Source organism: Beta vulgaris, chromosome 1, assembly GCF_026745355.1.
Source record: "Beta vulgaris subsp. vulgaris cultivar EL10 chromosome 1, EL10.2, whole genome shotgun sequence".
In the NCBI taxonomy this organism is placed as follows: Eukaryota; Viridiplantae; Streptophyta; class Magnoliopsida; order Caryophyllales; family Amaranthaceae; genus Beta; species Beta vulgaris.
In genome coordinates, this window is record NC_079202.1 from 33,566,756 (window position 1) to 33,582,204 (window position 15,449).

General features: G+C 36.9%; 1 long non-coding RNA gene across 1 annotated transcript; it reads right to left on the bottom strand.

Moving 5' to 3' along the window:
• Positions 1–4,898: 4,898 nt before the first annotated feature.
• LOC125497462 (uncharacterized) lies at positions 4,899–12,063 on the bottom strand. The gene is made up of 3 exons (XR_008968502.1): positions 11,405–12,063; positions 5,878–5,937; positions 4,899–5,196 (listed from the first exon to the last, which is right to left on the bottom strand). It is a non-coding gene; the product is annotated as an uncharacterized LOC125497462 (long non-coding RNA).
• Between the last annotated feature and the right edge of the window lie 3,386 nt (positions 12,064–15,449).

Consider the following 15,449-nt stretch of genomic DNA (forward strand, 5'->3'; position numbering starts at 1 on the left):
TGATTCCAAGGACCAAGGTTAGTGTTCTGTTGTGGTACATCTAATCCGTTTTCATTATTGATGTTTGATTTGTATCTCTAGCACGCCTAGGTTAGTGTTTGACTTCTGGAATTTTGTTGTATTTTTGTTGGAGTTTCTAAGAGTAGGGGGAGGTTTTGGATCTATATTATATTTAAAGGAGTTTTGGATTGCCATTGGAGATTGTGTATGCCCTTTGACTCTTTGAGTGATAGTTCTGCGACAACTATTGCCGTCTTGTCTTCTTTGCAATCGACGAGAGAAATCCTCTATAAGTGTCTCTACGTAATTGCATTTGAGATCGCGAAAATGCGATTTCTTCCTTGCATCTTCTTGCTTAATTACAAAGGAAATTCTTTCTTAACTGAGTTATTATTATCAACAAAAGTCTTGGTTCAAATCATTACAGTTGGATCCATCGAAATGGCCCAACACATTTATTCCACCCCCTTTATCAACAGAAAAATGACCATGCAAAGTTGAGAACCATCTTCTTCAAAATAGAAAATTTAATCAATTGGAATATACACCCTCATCCACTTTCAGTTGAGTTCCATACCAAAATTTGCATATTTACATTTAGATTTGTTCATTTATTTGTGAAAGTTTGTGATCTCTAGTACAATAATCTTTTACCCTGCCGTTGTCGACATTAGGGGTGCTTATCGCACGAGTTGAGCTCGAACTATACTGGGCTTGGTTCAGCTCATTTATTGTTTAGATCCGTTTGGCTCGTGAGATCGATAAGGAAGCTCGGCTCGAGCTCGGTTCGGTAGCTCGTCTTAGCTTGGCTCGAGAGCGCGGCTCGGCTTGAGCTCAATTTGAGACAAACTTAAAATAAACCAACACAAAATTAAACCAAACAAAAAATTCATATTCGAAATTTATAAAAAATTTGACAGATCTTGTAGAATAATAGACTAAATGCAAAAAACAACATGAATAGACATATTTTGTTTTATCTTTTACATGTTAATCAAATGAATTACTTACCTATAAACATAACATATCGACAAACTAGATCTAAAAGGATACAAAAAGAAAGACATGAATTGTTCGAGATAAAAATTTAAGGATACGTATTACTATATAATAACTTTTTAAAGTGTTTTAGTCTATAATAACTTTTAAAGTGCTTTAAAAATAATTTTGTTATATAAAAGTGATAAACGAGCCTGTTCACGAGTTTCTCGAGCCGAGCTTGGCATAGTTCGGCTCGTTAAGTTCTCGAGCGAGCCCGAATCCGAGCCTAGCTGAGTTACCATGAGCCGAGCTTTGACCGACCCGACCTGAACTGTTCACGAACAGGCAGAGCTCATTATCATCCATAACCGACATAGTCATAGACTGAGAAAATTTCAGAGACTCGATATTTGCTATTTTGATAAGCAAAACTTTGTTTCACTCTATGTTTCATTTAAAATATTTCCGTGTTTGTTGTGTTACAATCAAGCCAAAAACGACCCCACTCTACATCTAGGTTATATATCAAAGCTAAAAAAAAACCTAGGAATAAGTGTACAAAAGTACAAAAAAAAAAAATAACTACACAAAATCAGCCTAAAATCACTACAAAATTGAGCAATTTATCTATGTGGTGTTGTACATTCTCCTAGTGATACAAACATTCTCTTAAATATGGCAATCTGTTCAATACTATCCTCTCAAGTTGGAGCATAGGATATATTACCTAATATAAAAAGACAAATGAATGTGTTGTTGTTCACTAAAAAGACTTATCATGAGATCGGCTAACCGGAGAAAAGATTTGAACAAAACATTTTAAACAATACCATCTTGAATATGATCCTTGACATAATGATAATCTGAATTTAGGTGTTTGGTTCTTTCAAGGAAACAAAATTGTGTATTAAATTATTGGTAGATATTTTGTCACAATGAACATGAAATCCCATGTCTTCAAGAATGCCATGGATGCAAACAATCTCACTAGTTGTTTAACTTAAGATATATATATGTATTCGGCCTCAGTTGAAGACTAATAAAGAGTCTTTCGTTTCTTTGCTTTCTAGGAGATGAGAGTCTCCCTAGAAATATGGAGTAGCCAGTGAGGGATCTTGCACTCAATGCATAGCTTCCCCAATTTGAATCACATAACGTTGTAAGGATGATGCTTGAATGAGCACTGGTAGTACATTCCCTAATCTATCTTACCAACAAGATATTTTACTATATGAATGATTGCTTGTAAATGAGGCTTTCTAGGTACATTCATGAATTGACTGAACTGTTGCACACTTTATGAAATACATAATCTGGTGAGCTTCAAATAAATCAATCTCCCAATAATTTTTCCATGAGTTCTAGGGTCCTCCATGACGTCTCCCTGATTAGTAGAGAGTTTGATTCCCTTTGAAAATGCGAATGTTGTAGGCTTGCACCCCTCCATACCAGTAGTATGGAGAATATCCAAATGATTTTCTCTAGTTAAGCATGATTCCTTGATAATTTCTTGCCCCTGAAATTCCCAAAAAATATCTTATCTCATCGAGATCTTTTACTAGTAAAAGCTGCATGTAGCCATCATCTTACTTGCTGAATTTCATAACAATTTGCTTTCCAGTAGATTTTTTTTAGAACATCGAGTAATTTCTATTGGATTGAGTATAATCATGTTCAACAAGATACTTTGTTAACTCAAAAATTATTATCTTGATACTTGTTTTAAGCCATACAAGCTTTCTTCAGTCTACATCCTCGACCTTCTCTTCCTCTTGTATGTGTATACCTTGAAAGGTTTCATATAGTCCCCATCCTCTAAATATCCATAAAAAAAGAATTATTAATGTCTAACTGTGAAGGTAGCATATTTATTAGGTTAATTGTGTTTGTCACTCTATTATCAATGTTCTGTGAAGATGTATTTAGAAAAGAAATTGGATTTTTCCAATCTATTATTAAATTTTGATTTTTTTTATTGATTCTTCATTTATTATTATTCAATTCATGGTTGAGCTCAAAAAGAAACATGGATTTAAATTTTTTAGGGATGTCGCCTTTATTGTAAATTGTAAAAAAATTAACATTGTACAACCCTAATTATACATAACTCACTAAAGGGCCAGCTGGACTAATAACATACAAGGCCTAAAGAACATATACATAAATACATAGTCCAACACCCCTCCTCAAGTTATAACATGAGGATCACTAATGACCAACTTGCCACGAAGATACAAGAATTGACGAACACCAAGGGCCTTGGTAAAGCAATCGACTAACTGTTCCGTGGTGGAGACATATGACATAACAATTAGTAGCATCTCAAATGTAATGGCAGTCGACCTCAATGTGTTTAGTACACTCATGGAAAACTGGATTTCAAGCAATAGAAAGAGCAGATTTTCTATCACAAAAGAGCGAGATGGCTTGCTTATGAGAAACCCCAAGACTATCAAGAAGAGCCCGAAGCCATTTAAGCTCTACAGTAACATCAGCCATTGAGCGGTACTCGGCCTCAGCGGAAGAACGGGAAACAGTGTGTTGTTTTCGAGTTTTCCAATGAGATAGACGAGGAGCCAAGAAAGACAATCCAACAAGTGACTGAGCGACGAGTCAAATGGCAACTAGCCCAATCAAATCCACACCAGGCAGTCAAATGCAAGTCAAAAGAGGAAGAGAAAACAATACTTGACCAGTACAACTCTTCAAATAATGAACCACCCTAAGAGCCGCATCCCAATGCTCCTGGCGGGGTTGATGCATGAATTGAGCGAGAACATGCACTGCATAAGCCAAACCAGGGCGTGTGAAAGCCAAGTAAATGAGACGTCCCACAAGACATCGATATTGAGTAGGATCAGAATACAAGGGTTCAGCAGCACGAGCCAAATGATGATTTTGCTCAAGTGGAGTATCAACAAATTTGCCTCCTAAGAGACCAACCTCAGAGAGAATATAATCAAGAGTGTACTTCCTCTAAGAGAGAAAGAAGCAATCGACACTATGGGCCACCTCAATGCCCAAAAAATACTTCAAAGGCCCAAGATCTTTCATACGAAAACAATCACCTAGATATTTCTTGAAGGCAGATAGAGAAGCAGAGTCCGCACAAAAAATGATGAGTTCATCAACATAAACAAGCACATTCAACCGAACAACCCCACGACAATAAGTGAAGATCAGAGAATAGTTAGAGTAAGAGTGAAAAAAACCATACTGACGTAAATTAAAGCAGCCACAAGCTTGGCACACAAACATCGAGGAGCTTGTCGGAGACCATAAAGAGACTTATGTAATCGACACACCTTACCAGAAGTGGTGGGGCTAAAATCAGGATGAAGTTTCATATACACTTCCTTATCAAGGTCACCATGAAGCAACGCATTGTGAACGTCCATTTGATGAACTTTCCATTTCTTGGCAGCCGCAACAGAGAGGAAAGCTCGAACAGTGACCATCTTGGCAACAGAAGCAAAAGTCCGGTTGTAGTCAATCCCTTCAACCTGATGATTACCCAAAATGACCAAACGAGCTTTGAGAGGCTCAACACTACCATCATAATGATATTTGATTTTATAAACTCATTTGCAACCCAAAGCTTTTTCCCAAGAGGAAGATCAATCATAGTCCATGTTTTATTGTCTTATAAAAGAACATTGATTTCTTTCTGCATAGCTTCTTTAAAGCTTTTGGGCTCAACAATTGCGTCAACGGTAGCAAGAAAAGCACGGTGTGTAACACCCCTGAATTTCGAGTGATTAATTAAATTAAATAATATTAAAATTCTATAGAAAATTCGGCAGAGTTCCGTTTGAAAAATGGACTGCCTAAAATTTAATTTGGGACTGGCGTCCGAATTTTAAACCTGTTTCAACAAATCAGCAATCCAAAATCCAAATTCCCAACAACTCCACCCATTTCAAATACCAACGAAATTCCTGTATAACTACTCGAAATCCAAACGTGTTATTCCACGATTATTACGAGAATAATCGCTAAGGAAGAACTACCTGCACCAAAACTAAATTAAAGCTTATTTTAAACTATTACAACCCAACCGAATAAAGATTTAGGTGGATTAATATTTACAACCCTAAGTCTCAAAATATTGATTATATATAAGAAATGCACCAGAACAGAACTATTATAATATATTTACGCAAAACTAGTGGACGTTGCTCTCCGCCCATACCCCGACTCTAAGCCTTCATGTACCTGCATATATCAAGCATGTAGTATCAGCCAAACAGGCTGAGCAAGATTCAATACTGTAAAGCCAAATAATATGCAGGTAGGATGCATTAATTATATCCTACAAATCATTCACTTTTGCAACCCTAATACTTAATAAAATATTGTAAAACAGTTTCTTCATTTCTTTTCCAAACCAAATTCTTTTCTATTTTCTCTGCTAAAACAGTTTCTTTAAGAATCTTAGAATCAAATTTATGGAATGGAACGAACTTTATTTCCCATTGGGCTAGCTAGGCCCTCCGGGTAACTATTAGACAAAGACCCCTAGTGTGCACACCCCACAAACGGTCAAACCGTAGCAGAAGATCTAAGTCTGAGGTACTGATCAACGTACCCCCCAACTATTCTGTAATGTCGAGACGATCCCGACAAAGTTCCAATTCCTTGAGACACCATAAAGGCAATCCCAACCAGTTTAAAAACATAAAACTATCCATAAATCTTTTCTGTAACTATTCTATAATTCAAGGTTTGAAAAAACATCCGTATTAGGAGGAACATCCTCCTATTCAAACCAATCTCAACTCAAGAGAAATACATACCTTTATAATCGTTTCTCGTAAATATGAAAGTTTTAGTTAAAATCTTATCTTTTTTAGACCTTTCTTGTAACTATTAAAGATTTGAAGTAAGGAATCTTACCTTTTAAACTATATCAAACCAACTAGCTCAGTCAATACGGCTCCTCAATGAAACCGGAATCTACAATATAAATGTGTGTACTTCGTAAGTAAAAGACTTGGATACAACTAACTCTAGTCCACAAAGCCAACAACCTTTTCTAATTTACAAACATATCATGTTCTTTTACCATATAAACGACTTTCATGTTCTAACGTCTAAGTCAAACCGTCTAACTTAAACCGTCTAACTAAAACGCTTACCAAATTAATCAAAATCATCTTACTTTATATAAAATCAACATTAAAGAATCATATGTTCATATGGTAACTCAAAAGTTCATTATGAACAATTATATGAAAAGTAGAGTTTTAAATCAACTATATAAAATATGAAATTTGAACAGAAACTTAATATGAGCATAACTTTCTCCTACGAAGTCCAAATCAAGCGTTTCTTGAGCCTATCTTGAGTAAAATTTCAATACGAACAACTTTTGTGAAATAGTATTTTTGCTAAAAATGCTCGTAAATTGCCTAAAAAAGCAAAATACGAACCTGAACTGGTAATTCTACGAATTACAGCACACTATATTCACTTGAACATTAACAAGCTTCCTACTATTCTAAACTAACTATTAAACTCATGAATGAACATTCAACTCAATAATCCACACCAAACTCTAAAAATCAAAAACCCCAATTTAATTTCAATCTAAAAACCCTAACTTCATAATTTTAAAAGAAAACTTAAATTAGTTGAGGAATTCATTTTACCCACTAATATAGAAGATTGGGGATGAAAAATAACTTGTAAACGCCCCTAATTCGAGCACTAAATGCTCCAAAACAAACAGACCCCCTTTGCTCTCCCTTGCGCCGCCTACTTCTATGGTGTCACCTCTAGTGGCGGTTGTGGTTGTGTCGTTGGCAACGGTGGTGGTTGTGTGATGAAGGAAGAATGTAAAGATTTTGAGAGAAGAAGATGGTGAAGATGGTGAACGGTGGTGAAGCACTTTTATGAAATGTCGTTCTTTTGTTTGTTATATTTTTTTTTCCTTTTTCTTTTCTTGTTTTATTTTTCCCTTTTCCCCCTTCTTACATATATGTGAATATTATTTATTACTTTATTAATTAAATTACTTACTAAACTTGTCCCACTATAAGCATATAAATTATTTACAAAAATTCCTAAAGATAAATGAATTTAATTATTAAATAAAATAAAATATATAATATAGTTAATAAAATAAATAATAAACTGTTTCAAAAATCGGGGTGTTATAATCTACCCCCCTTAAAATAAGTTTTGTCCTCGAAACTTGAAACAAATTCTTAAACTCGTAGCGAAAATCCTACCACTTACTTTAGCTCATTAACTTTACATGTTTAGCCAACTATCTGTTATTTAATTACGAAAGATAATAAATATATAGTATCAAACTTGCACATAAACTATCTCACTAGCATACTCTCAACATGCCATTAACTTTCAAGTAGGATCAAACACTTAATACAAGTCAAAATTATCTTTAAATACTAAGAATTGAAATGAAATCATACTAATTCCACCCTCCCTAAAAAAATTAATTACGTCCTCGTAACAATAAGCGTACCTATTGAAATAGGTGGGTAAATTGAGCTCGCATCGCATCCTCGTATTCCCAACTAAGTTCATCGTCTTTGTGGTTCGACCACAATACTTTCACCAGTTTAACTTCTCCATTCCGAGTTGCTCGAACTTTACTATCAAGAATTTTCATAGGGAACTCAACATATGAAAGGTTATCTTCTAGTTGCAATTCACCAGGTGTCAGTACATGTGAGGGGTCACTAATGTAGCGACAAAGTTGAGAAATATGGAAAACATTGTGAACTCGAGCTATTGTGGAGGTAATGCCAATCTATATGCAACTTCACCTATCCTTTCTAGGATCTCATACGGTCCGATGAATTTAGGGCTTAACTTACCCTTCATCCCGAATCGCATTACTCCCTTTATAGGAGAAACTTTCAAGAGTACTTTCTCACCGACTTCAAACTCTCCATGTCGTCGGTATTTATCAGCATAACTTTTCTGTCTATCTTGTGCCGCTTTCATTTTCTGTTGTATCAGTTTTACTTGTTCTACAGTTTCTTGGATCATTTCAGGACCAAGAACACAAGATTCACCAATATTACTCCAACAAAGAGGACTACGACACTTGCGGCCATACAAGGCTTCATTGGGCATTCCTATTGAAGAATGATAGCTATTATTATACGAGAATTCTATCAAGTCCAGTCTATCTTCCCACGAGCCTTGAAATTCTAAGGCACATGCCCTCAACATGTCCTCGAGTGTTTGGATTGTGCGCTCTGTCTGACCATCAGTAGCAGGATGAAATGATGTACTCATTTTCAACGGTGACATCTCCGAGCTGTGGTCTTTCCTTACTAGTATCATGAATATGGCAAAGGTACATAGGGCATCCCTTCCTTAAATAAGACTTCAATGTAAGAGCATAAATAATCTTCACCGGACGGCGACTATAAAGCACATGAACACCCTTATGACTCTCTATTGTTACCTTTTGTTTTGGTCAGTCTATCTTGGCTTTATACTTTTCTAGCCAGTCCATCCCTAGTATTTTATCAAAATCTTTCAAAGGAAAAACTATTAGGTCAGCGAATAAGGTAGTTTCACCATAAGCTATAGGGACATCTAAATACATCCTATTACACGTGACACTTAGACCAGAAGGAACGGAAATATCAGCCTTACAAGGTGTGACACTTTCTAAGTTTAACCTTTTTACAAAAGTTTCAGATAAATGAATGTGATGCACCTAAATCAAATAGTATGTGGGCAGGTGTAAAATAGATAGAGAAAGTATCGGTCAATGCATTCCCCTGGTTATCTACATCTGCTTGCTTAAGATGGTTAAGGTTGCCCATGTTCTTTTTCTCATGACCTCTCTTAGCCTGAGCAGCATTAGCTGTTCCTGCGCTACGAATTGTAGCTGCAGAAGTAGTTGGGCGATTACTAGCTGTACTAGCAGTGGGTGTCCTCAACACCTCATAATTGCGGCCAATCTTAGCATCAGGGTTAGTGACACTCATAAGCTCTATGCCCCTCCTTCTTGCAATAATTACACGTCACTTTATTGCCTTCACAATCCCTCCCTGGATGATTGTTTTCACATCTTTTGCAAAAATAACGACGAACAGGTCCTGGGTTGTTTTGGGATTGAGATTGGCTCTAGGCTTGGCTACGGGGCTGAAACGAACTCTGATCACTCCTTGAGGCTTGTTGACTGTGACCTCCTCTATTGAAGTTACCCCTAGGACCCCGATTATCAAAGTTTCTGCTCTTGTTTTGACTAAAGTTATTACCCTTATCCCATTATTGGGTACTTTCTTTTGTAGGAGCTTTCGTCTTTTCTGCGGCTTTCCTTCTCTCCTTGATTCTCTCGGCATTGCTAGCACGAGTAAAAAGTTTGTTCAAGGTCGTGAAGTCGGCCGCTCCCATATTGCTAAGAAGTTCAAGATCAAGTTTTTCCTCGAACCTCTGAGCTCTTTCTTGTTCATTTGGGACCAATTCAGGCACAAAACGAGACAACTCAAGGTATTTAGTATAAAAGTCTTGGACAGACATATCTCCTTGCTCCAGCTGTTCAAACTCAGATCTCTTCCTTTTCCTCATATGAGGTGGGAAGAACTCAGCGCATAGCGCCTTCTTGAACTCTTTCCAACCAAATTCCTTTGTCTCCACCTCCTCAAAACCATCCTCATCGTATGTGACTTGGTGGTAAAATTATCTTTGTTGTTGGTCCACCAGATATCAGCATCTTCAGTGAGATGGTAGGCTGCGGAGTCTACTCTCATCTCTTCAGGGACCTGGAGAGTGACGAAGATCTTGTCAAACTCTCTAATCCAATTCTCCATCTTCACGGGGTCGCCTTTTCCATCATACTTAGGCGGCTTCTTCCCGTCAATTGCTTTATGCAACCAGCAGAACTTCAGTGATAGCTACTTTGCTAGTGCTAGTAGTAGCAGCTCGTGCTTCCGCTAGCAATTGCACAGCCTCAGTCATGGCCTTATTAGACTCGGCCATCTGACGCATCAAAGCGCGCATCTCTGATGATTTACTTCTTTCGCGCTTGTGCATCTTGTAAGCACTACATAAAAAAAGAACATGAATCTCGATAAAACACGAGTATAACACATTGATTGTCATAAAAGAATATTAACTCTCAAATCACGATATACAAAAACAATCATATAATTAATATAAGCATATAAACAACACAGAATATACACTTCCCGTGTATAACCCATCTCACTTTCTCACCTCGGCTTGTCAAAATTTTAGTTTCCTATCATCTCTAACTTAACCCAGTCCTTTATTAACCTAGGCTCTGATACCAACTATAACACCCCTGAATTTCGAGTGATTAATTAAATTAAATAATATTAAAATTCTATATAAAATTCGGCAAAGTTCCGTTTAAAAATGGACTGCCTAAAATTTAATTTAGGACTGGCGTCCGAATTTTAAACCTGTTTCAACAAATCAGCAATCCAAAATCCAAATTCCCAACAACTCCACCCATTTCAAATACCAACGAAATTCCTGTATAACTACTCGAAATCCAAACGTGTTATTCCACGATTATTACGAGAATAATCGCTAAGGAAGAACTACCTGCACCAAAACGAAATTAAAGCTTATTTTAAACTATTACAGCCCAACCGAATAAAGATCTAAGTCCCAAAATATTGATTATATATAAGAAATGCACCAGAACAAAACTATTATAACTATATTTACGCAAAACTAGTGGACTTGCTCTCCGCCCATACCCCGACTCTAAGCCTTCATGTACCTGCATATATCAAGCATGTAGTATCAGCCAAACAGGCTGAGCAAGATTCAATACTGTAAAGCCAAATACATTGCAGGTAGGATGCATTAATTATATCCTACAAATCATTCACTTTTGCAACCCAATACTAAATAAAACATTGTAAAACATTTTTCTTCATTTCTTTTCCAAACCAAATACTTTTCTATTTTCTCTGCTAAAACAGTTTCTTTCAGAATCTTAGAATCATAAATCTATGGAATGGAACGAACTTTATTTCCCATTGGGCTAGCTAGGCCCTCCGGGTAACTATTAGACAAAGACCCCTAGTGTGCACACCCCACAAACGGTCAAACCGTAGCAGAAGATCTAAGTCTGAGGTACTGATCAACGTACCCCCAACTATTCTGTAATGTCGAGACGATCCCGACAAAGTTCCAATTCCTTGAGACACCATAAAGGCAATCCCAACCAGTTTAAAAACATAAAACTATCCATAAATCTTTTCTGTAACTATTTATAATTCAAGGTTTGAAAAAAACTATCGTATTAGGAGGAACATCCTCCTATTCAAACCAATCTCAACTCAAGAGAGATACATACCTTTATAATCGTTTCTCGTAAATATGAAAGTTTTAGTTGAAATCTTATCTTTTGTAGACCTTTCTTGTAACTATTAAAGATTTGAGTAAGGAATCTTACCTTTTAAACTATATCAAACCAACTAGCTCAGTCAATACGGCTCCTCAATGAAACCGGAATCTACAATATAAATGTGTGTACTTCGTAAGTAAAAGACTTGGATACAACTAACTCTAGTTCACAAAGCCATCAACCTTTTCTAATTTCACATAAAACATCAAACAAACATATCATGTTCTTTTACCATATAAATGACTTTCATGTTCTAACGTCTAAGTCAAACCGTCTAACTTAAACCGTCTAACTAAAACCCTTACCAAATTAATCAAAATCATCTTACTTTATATAAAATCAACATTAAAGAATCATATGTTCATATGGTAACTCAAAAGTTCATTATGAAGCAATTATATGAAAAGTAGAGTTTTAAATCAACTATATAAAATATGAAATTTGAACAGAAACTTAATATGAGCATAACTTTCTCCTACGAAGTCCAAATCAAGCGTTTCTTGAGCCTATCTTGAGTAAAATTTCAATACGAACAACTTTTGTGAAATAGTATTTTTGCTAAAAATGTCCGTAAATTGCCTAAAAAGCAAAATACGAACCTGAACTGGTAATTCTACGAATTACAGCACACTATATTAACTTGAACATTAACAAGCTTCCTACTATTCTAAACCAACTATTAAACTCATGAATGAACATTCAACTCAATATATTCCACACCCAAACTCTAAAAATCAAAAACCCCAATTCAATTTCAATCTAAAAACCCTAACTTCATAATTTTAAAAGAAAACTTAAATTAGTTGAGGAATTCATCTTACCCACTAATATAGAAGATTGGGGATGAAAAATAACTTGCAAATGCCCCTAATTCGAGCACTAAATGCTCCAAATTATAGCAACGACGACCCCCTTTGCTCTCCCTTGCGCCGCCTACTTCTATGGTGTCCCCTCTAATGGCGGTTGTGGTTGTGTCATTGGCAACGGTGGTGGTTGTGTGATGAAGGAAGAATGTTAAAGATTTTTGAGAGAAGAAGATGGTGAAGATGGTGAAGATGGTGAACGGTGGTGAAGCACTGTTATGAAATGTCGTTTTTTTCTTTGTTATATTTTTTTTTTCTTTCCTTTTTCTTTTCTTGTTTTATTTTTCCCTTTTCCCCCTTCTTACATATATGTGAATATATTTCCTCTTATTACTGTTATTAATTAAATTACTTACTAAACTTGTCCCACTATAAGCATATAAATTATTTACAAAATAATTCCTAAAGATAAATGAATTTAATTATTAAATAAACTAAAATATATAATATAGTTAATAAAATAAATAATAAACTGTTTCAAAAATCGGGGTGTTACACGGTGGCGCATAGAAAAATTGTCACAATTGAGAAAGGTAGTTATAGGATAGGAAATGGTACCCGAAGAACTAGAAGGAGTAGAAGAAGAACTTGGAGGGGGAGTCTCTGACTGCACCGCATTAATATAATAACCCTTAAACAACTGATTGGGCTACTTGTCTCGCAAGCCACAACCTAAAAGAGGGGAATCAGGTGTGGCCGAAGCCAAAGGCTCAGACTGAGATGAAGTAGTAACGAATTGGGCTCGGGAGTCAGCGGGTATGGGGCCAGGGAGATGCGGGCCAGAAGAAGCTGGGCTAAGTTGCAAGGAAGAGATAAGTAATGGAGCTGGGCCAGTTTGGGCAAAAGGGGAAGGATCTAGGCCAAAACTAGTATTTGTGTAGAGGAGAACATTTGTGAAGGGAGGTAAATTTGGGCCAGGGACGAGAACTAGGCTAGGAGATGGATTTGGGCCAGTATGTGTAGTTGGAAGAGGAGGGGAAAGGGAGGTATCAGTGGGAAAGGGGGGGGGGGACAAGGTCATCATTAGGGGACAAGCATTCTTGATCATGTGAAGCAGGATCCACACCAAAAATTTCAGCAAGAGGAGATGAAGAATAGGGGAATGAGGACTCAAACAATTTTACATCCTCGAGACACAAAGATGTTACCCGTCTCTAAATCATACAATTTCCATCTCTTTTTCCCAGTAAAGTAGCCAATAAAGACACATTTGCAACTAGGGGGGTAAACTTATTGGTTTTGGATTTTTGATTGTGAGCAAAGCATAGGCACCCAAACAAATGAAGCACATCAAAATTAGGAGCATGCCCAAAAATCATCTCATAAGGTGTCTGATTTTCCAAAAGCCTAGAAAGAGTTCGATTGATTAAGTACAAAACCGTGAGAACACACTCTCCCCAAAAATGAATATGTAAATTAGCTTGAAACATCAAAGCATGACTCACATTTAAAATGTGTTGATGTTTACGCTCAACCAGCCCATTTTGTTGAGGAGTCTCAGTGCAAGAGGTTTGAAAAAGGATACCACTAGTATCAAAGAAAGGAAGCATGCGTTGAAATTCGGTCCCATTATCGGTTTTAATAGTGGTTTCAAACTAACGGCTCACCATGGCAAAGAAAGAGAGAAAATATTTATGAACTTCAGTTTATTTTGCAACAAATATACCTACACAACACGAGAATAATCATCAACAAGAGTCAGAAAATAAATAGCTCCACAAGAAGAGGGTGTACTATATTGTCCCCACAAATCACAGTGATTTAACTCAAACAAAAATGACTTGCTTCATTCAAACTAACAGGGAAACTATCACGAGTTTATTTTGCCATCATCATAGATTTTATGCAATTTCTTCCTATCAGAACTAGAATTAATAGCAGAAAGCAACTTCACTACTCTTTCATATGAATGACCTAACCTTTGATGCCATAAATCAAAAGTACTCAAACCAGGAACACCAATTGCCTGCAACACAGCCACCTTGCGAAAGTAGTAGAGCCTCCCCTCTTTGTTCACCTGCTCCAATCAGAGTCCCCGAGAGCCGGTCCTGTATAGCACACAAAGTGGAAGTGAATTGGACATGCCAATCATTATCATAAAGCATATGAGATATATAAATCAAATGATAATGGAATTTAGGGACAAATAAAACATTACGTAAAACAAGCTCATTAGTGAGATGACCATCACGCTCCATAGTGGCTATGGTCGAACATACATTTGGGAGTCTAACATCCATTTGGGAGTCTAACATGACAATCTACTATGTTCAGAACATTCACTAAACAAGAAAAATCCCCAGTGATATGATGAGATGCACCTGTATCAAGTATCCACTCCATACATGCCATTCGTTCACCTGAGTGCTGCTCATTGTTAATTAAGTGCATAAGAGCTTGAATCTGCTCCAGTGTGAGATTGGCTAAGGATGTACCATCACTTCCCGAAGACCCAAAGTTACCATCAGCGACCATGTGAGCTTTCACGCTCATAGGCCCCCGAACTTTTCCAGCTACACCACCGCTGTTGTTGGCATACCTAACAACACCACCACTAGTACGCGTGCCACCATCATTCTTGCCAACGTTACGAGCGCGTCAATGCTCCTTATACCATTCGGGATTACCGTGAATTTTAAAACAAGTACTGATTTCATGGCCTTTTTGTTTACAATGAGAGCATACAAGTTTAGACTTGTTGGTTCGGGCAAAACTACTCTTCCCTCGATCAGTGTGGAATTGAAAATCATGAACGTTGTCGGGACCCCCTTTGTCTTGAGAAATCACATGAGACTATTCTTCCTGGATCAATGTCTGGTATTCCCGGTTTATATCCCCCAAAGGCTTTTGTGATAATAAGTTCGTGCGTATATCACCGTAAGCGGCGTTATCTAAGCCGATCAAGAATTGATGGTATATTTTTTCATTTCTCGCTTTGGATAATTTCAACGCAATCCCACAAATGCATTTGTTACACTCACACGAAGGCAAGGGTTGGAGACGAGCCAATTCATCATGAAGCCCTACCAATTTGGTGTAATATTCATTGATAGTCATAGACCAAGTTTGTTTGCAATCAGAAATTGCGACCTTAGGTTGCTGGATGCGTGGTCCATTGGCCACACGAAATCTCTGTTCAAGATAGCCCACAAAGCTTGAGCGTTGTCATGTAAAGGGATAGTGCCCACAATTTTTGAGTCCCAGAAAAAAAGGAACTGCCTTAGCATCCA